Source organism: Mugil cephalus, chromosome 10 (genome assembly GCF_022458985.1).
Source record: "Mugil cephalus isolate CIBA_MC_2020 chromosome 10, CIBA_Mcephalus_1.1, whole genome shotgun sequence".
Lineage (NCBI taxonomy): Eukaryota > Metazoa > Chordata > Actinopteri > Mugiliformes > Mugilidae > Mugil > Mugil cephalus.
In genome coordinates, this window is record NC_061779.1 from 9,807,658 (window position 1) to 9,814,486 (window position 6,829).

Consider the following 6,829-nt stretch of genomic DNA (forward strand, 5'->3'; position numbering starts at 1 on the left):
GCCATGAGGAAAAGGCTCCTAAGCTAACACTGGAAGAACAACAAAACACACAAAACCTTGCACAAAGCTGGCTCAGTTTTTTTTTTTTTTTTTTTTTTTTTCCCTCTCTCCAAATTTGCAGGCAATGGACTGTTTGCAACTTCACTCACGTAATCGCCTGGTTTTGCAAAAACTGCACGTCTAAATCTGGGATAATCCCTTTCCGGTATCTTTCAGTCATTGTTCTGTTCTCTGAACTCGGATAAATAGCAGCATCCAGCTTGTGTTAACTTTCCCAAAAAACTGAGTTGATGAGTAAAATATATTTTTTATTTCATGATTTTTAACCACTCAGAAGAGGCTCTACACTCCGACCATGTGATATTGGCTTTATTTCACCAGGAGATGGATGTGGAATGAAAACCTGATCATTTATGGCCCTGGCCTTGTGGTGCATACCTTTTCCCACAAGCCCTGATGTAGAGCAGGGGTGTCAAACTCATTTTAGTTCGGGGGCCACATACAGCCCAGTTTGATCTCTAGCGGGCCAGACCAGTAATTAATAGTATAACAAGTTGTCAGTAACAAAAACTACGTTTTTCCATTTGTTGTAGTTCAAAAAGAACAAGTAAATTAGGAGAATGTTTACATTTAATAAACTACCCTTTTAAAAAAAAATCTTAAGTGTAATTTGGGAACATTAGTCCTGGGTCTCAATGTTCTGTCTACTTCTCTGACTGAAACAGAGAACAAACTACGAACAGAAGTTATTTTCATTGAACAATGCAGTCCTATTATTTTTCTCACTTTTCAAATTCATCCTGTGGGCCAGATTAAACCCTCAGGTGGGCCGCTTTTGGGCCACGGGCCATATGTTTGACATCGCTGATGTAGAGTGTATTTAACTTGCCTATGCTCCACTGGTGCCTGGAATCACTAATATATTAGATAGGTGCTCACCACTGATAGATTTGTGTCCCCGGGGGCAGGTTTGTATCACGGGTGGCTGTCAGCACATACATTATGCCGTTTAAACAAGAATGATCACTGCTATTAACAACAAAGAAGGCCCAGTTGAATAATTTAGCGTACTGGGCAGTGGCAGTGGCTTGTTGGGGATAAAAGAAGGGAAGAAGTGATCAAACAGCCTGCTCTCACTCAGCTGTGGGAATATAAATAATAAAATGAGATCACAGCGGTTAGTTACGATGCCCCTGCTCCAGTCCGGCACCTCCAACTTACATCACTCTCCCATTGATATTTTTGCTCAGGACATCACGATAAAGGCAAATCAATGTGCTCCATGACAAATGGAAGCAGGAACGATAAGATGCACTGGAAGCGACTAAGGGCCAATCCAAAAAAGTGATGCACAGCAATACAGACAGCTTTTTTTTTTCCTCTTTTCACTTTGATCCGCACAGGTTTTCGTGACTTGGTCGACTCGGCATATCGCCGCTTCACACAGACTTAATTATTAGTCGTTAAGGGCTGCTTTAGATTCGCCTCATGTCTTATTTCAAAATGAATTTCATGGATTTGTAGGCTCTGACTCCCTCTAGAGGGAGCGATGATTAACTACAGAGGAGAGACAAGAACCCGTCTCCCATGATCACGATCACTCTTTTACAAAATATATTTCAAATTCTTGGTTTCTCCCCAGTTTCAACAATGACATCTTGTGCTCCCTTTTATATCAACGTCCTACTAAAGTGACCACTAAAGTATTAATTAATATTAATAAAAAGCTTATGTTCAACATGGTGTCATGCTCCTCTGCCCTATACGCTGCAAGAGCTCAGACATCAGTGTGAGCAATGCATGATGTAACAGTTCTGTAAGGGTGACTTTATCAGAGACAGAAACACATCCTTGCATATGAGGAAGATTAATCAGTTGCTTGAGATGCTATTTCTGGGCTAAAGATCTCTGAATGTCATGTTTTGATCTGCAATATACCCCCCTTCTTTGACAATTCGGCTAATTTAGCCGAGGCCTTTCAACATCACGACATTGGCTCTGGGAGATTGGGTACGAGAGACATGAATCTGGGGGAGATCAAAAGGTTGCGCTTTTGTTTAAATTAACTTGCCAATCGGAAAATCACGAGTGCAGAGCTGAGAATGTTGGGAGAACTTTTAATCGTTCGGGAAACGCTAACAATTTTGACGAGTTTTCACGCCTTCTGCTGCTCTGATTAATATTAGCGTTCAGATTCTGGTTATTTTAATTAATCATTTCCTTATTTCTCTCACATGCACAGAGTCTCTTCTCTGTCATCGTGTTGATTTAATTACAAATGCAATGCAGGCACTCTGTGCGCACCTATTTCTGCGGGGGACACTGATATTGAAGTCTGCTGCATGTGACGCTGAGGACACGACTTAATTGCATTGCTGTACAAGGAACTTCACTGTCATGTAATATCCAAAGGGGTCATTTGGACTTTGCTGCACTACCGTGTTTGGCCACAAGAGGTGGCTATCTATCTATCTATCTATCTATCTATCTATCTATCTATCTATCTATCTATCTATCTATCTATCTAGTATTTTTATTTTCACAGACCATATCACATTTATTTTTGCTCGACATGCCACATGACATGGTTAATTCTTGGCACAGCAGAAAAGGAGACCACCCCGATCCAGTGCTGTTGTGACGGCTGTGCAACAACAAACTAAATCCCTTATTAATATGACAATGAATACACACCACAGAGCGTTGAGAGGATGGAGCTCCACGTCCACACCCCGCGGCCTGACAGCCAGCACAATGGCCGTGATGTCTCTCCTGTTTGTTTTCCACTTTAAGCCTCATTAAGTGGTTCTGTTTGCCGAAATTGCGAATTCCTTCCGTCAAGTGTTCCACTGCTCGCACAAAATGCCACTTATGTCACAGAGAAGGTGTTGAGATCACTGGCTCCTGTCTGGAAAGTCCCCAAGGAGCTATAACCAATAGAGACGAAAAAACAAAACACGGAGAGATCAGAGAGGAGAGACTGCTCCTCAAGCAGAGGACGTGATGTGCTATAAAAAAAGTTGGGTTTCTGGTGGTGATCTTTGGGTGAATTCCACTTTAAAGTAGCTTAGTGGTTCCAATTGTGGTCTCTATTACTGACCTCACTCAACTTTTTCACTTCCCTATTTTGTGTCTCCCACCTCCCTTTTATATATATCCCTGACCGAATAATTTCCACCACACTGGTTCAGCCTTGGGTGTCCGCTGAATACAGTTTCACGAAGGGAATAAAGAAAAAAAAAAAAAAAAAAAGATGTCCAAAACAGAATCGTGTTGCCATGGCACACCAAAACAAATCCTTGGCTTGAGACAGTCGTCTGGTTTATTCCCCCCTGTGGCTATTCTTCAGTAGCGATGACACGACGCGGGTGACTTTCTGGAAACATGGGTGCAAGGAAGGAAATACTGTCTAATTTTAAAAGCAGGTATTGTTTGTAGGATGCTGTGTTTCATATCAGAGACGTAACGACTACCTCCTGTTGGAACACAGACCAGATTCCTTCCTCTTGCATGCCATACTTTCCTTCTCTGTCCTTTCACGTCCTTCTGAGGTTTCCATTAGAAGAGGGACAATTTTTTTTTTTATCCCAGTGTTTCAGGCCAGAATCTTGGTCAGCAATTACTCAAGTAGCTTCCAGACCAGTGCTGCTACCGGCTCCAGTTGTTCTCCACCATCCAACAATTTAATTGTCAGATTTTGCGTCCTGGTCCTCACAGCCGGAGTCTACAGCCTTCCCATAAATGTGGAGGAACTGGGCAAGATTTACGATCTTGAGAGCTGTTTGGGTGATGGTATGAGGCCATTTTTAAGACAAACCCCGCTCACAGTGTTGAAAGGCGACCTTGTGGAAAGGATTTTCATTCTATGAAATCAAATCTAATCTAATCCATGACGCATACAGTACTGTGCATGCGCACATGCACGGCCTATAGTGACCCACACATAGTGCCAGCAAAGTATGTAATTAATGCAAAACAAATCACAAAAATCTTTAATGCATTTGTATATATATATATATGAAAAAAATACCAAGATTTAAGCTTTGAAATATGATCAAGGCATTTAGGATTGAAGAAATATGTGTAAAAACATTTTCTGAAGTTGAATTTACATTTGGCTGTGCAGAACTTAGCACAGAAAGCTGAGCCTTGCAGACATTTTGCACATGCTGTAATTTGGATTAATAGTTTTCCACCAAAATAAGTTGTGTTATGATTCACAGAAAACAAACAAAAAAAAGGTTCAATAGGTTTATTTTATACTTAAACCTCGGCTAAATTCAATAAAGACCGAATGGACTCTATGAAACGTTCCTGGAAGGGTTCCAGCCGGGTGCTGGATATTATACGGGGTGTGGAGCTGGTCAGGTCATACATGCGTGTGCATGTGCTCAGATATGTGCTCCACGCATCTCGCATCCTATCTATAGATGCCCTTGAGTCTGCTAAAATAATCCTGTCTTTAATGATCTCCCCCGCTGTTGCAATCTCCTACAGATGGACCTTTTGCTGTGGGATTAACAGGGTGTAATGGGACGTGAAATCCAAGTCTTTGTCATATCCAGCCAGAGCTGCCATAGCTGCATAGCTTCCCTGGGTGGAGACGGCGGAGGACCGATTTAGAGCTTCATACAAAGTAACGAATAAATGTATTTGACTTGACATATGGATTGTTGCAAATCAAACGCAGGCACAGACAATATGCTGTGTGACTTAAAAGCAAAGAGTGAGGACAAGTAAACCAAAACGATGTTAGACATCGCATGCTAAATGACTTGAATGTAGTATGCATTTCACTCAGAGAATGCTTTGAAGTGCCTGGAATCAGATTGGCAGCGTCAATAACGTGAAGTGTAACTGTTAAGGCAACGTATATCGCTTAATCTAGCATGACATAGGCCTTAGCTTCGTATAGGCAGGGTCATTGAGTTCACACCAGTATCCCATAGTATATACTGAACAAACACATACCTCGCTCTTCTTTCAGAAAACTGACTTACATGTGCAAGTTTCCACCTCATATTGTTTCACTTCATATCCAGTCAGTATCAGTAGGTCGGTCTCACGTCATTTTTCGTCCTGCTTCCTCTTTAACAGCACGTGTAATATAGAGGAAACGACTGGTGAGATGAAAGGAGGCAGATGTGGCTTCGCTCCTCCTTAGGGATAAATAATTATGCATAAGCACAGTGGCTGTGCGGTGTAGTTAATCTCGAAAGAGTTCATAAAAACAAGCTTTCTCCATAAGTCTTTTCTTTACAGCGCAGCACGTAAATGAGAGCACATTTGGCATCCAGTTTGAGACCGTCCTGCCCTTTTTAAGTTACTAAACTCCATCTTGTTGTGCCACTCCGTTCCTGGCGACAAAGTCGCTGGCTTTGCTGAAAAAGCTGCTGTGGGCATCTGCCTCACCTGTGAAGCAGACGGGAAAAAAAAGTTTCCATCCACGGCTTTTAATGGAGACAGCAGGTTTGAGGAAGAAAAGGTTTGAAAGGAGAGTAATGGTGTTTGCTCCATGTCCACTGTGTAACCATAGAAATGGAATGTGACGCCATGATTGGGTTCGTTCATATTGAAACCACATGGCTCCACGGTCAGACACCTTCTTGGTGTCTGAACTTGGAACATCAAACACTACACAAGCAAGTTGAGGTTAATGAACTTATCAGACGTCATTCCGGGACTGTATATACTTTTTTTGAAAAAGCCTCTGTAAAACCTTCTGGTACAAATGCAGAGCCGAGAGGAGTTAAGTGTAATGGCTCCGAGGAAATGTGTTTTGCCCCCACTGCACCACTTTCTTCATGTGCTTGGTAATGAGATTTTACTATGCACTGTGCACAGGGGGCCTATTCACTTTGACCAACCACAGTCTCTGTGGTGCCAGCTGAGAGGCCTCTGCAATGCAGAAACAACATGATCCACAGGTCATGAGAAAACGCTTCCCTTCGGGAGAATTCCTCGGCTACAGTAACATGATGAATGCAGACACGAGCCGGCTTCTGTTTATCCGGTAAGGTGACCAAAGCGACGCATAGTCAAATGGGCTAAGCAGATGAGGGCAGAGTTACACATCAGCTTACTGAGTTTTATAATGAACTTACCATGCCGGCATCGTCGTTTATCACAATGTCATTGTCCAGTGGCAGCCAGAATGGTCTCCAGAAACAGACACGCCATAACAGTTTATGCAGCATCTGGGACGTGAGGAAAAGCTTCACACCAGCCCACAATTCACAGAGGATGCTAATAGACTACAGCACAATGTAAATACTATTACAGTAGTAATTTTCTCTCTCCCCGGTTTGAGATTTTGTTGTTGGTGTTGTTGTTTTTTGGGTTTGTTTTTTTTTTTTTTGGTCAAATCACAGTAGGACTGGATAACTTCATATGGGACTCCAGAGATGCAAAGAATTACCTTTCCAATTATCTTCTCTACTAAAAAAAAAACAAAACATTGCCATCATGACCTCTGCCTCCCGTTAAAGGCAGAATTCCCCTGGATGCGTGTTATCAATGTTTAATAGAACCGTGCATTAGAAGTAAAAGTCGGTAGTGTCACATGCTTTGGGTTCTGTCACCTGGGGAAAAAAAAAGATAAGCTACTCCTTAAGCCAGCTCGGCTTCAGGCAAAGCTAAAAAGGAGATGTGTTTTTGGTCTGTGACAAAGTTTTGAACAGCACAGAAGTCCAATATATAGGGGAACAAATATAAACTTTGTATGTATTTAAGAGGGAATGTAAAGCAGTTTATAAGTGTGCATCAAAAAAAAATAAAAATGGGTACCTCCATCACAGTCACTGTGTTCTTTGTAGCCAGCAGCTGCAGT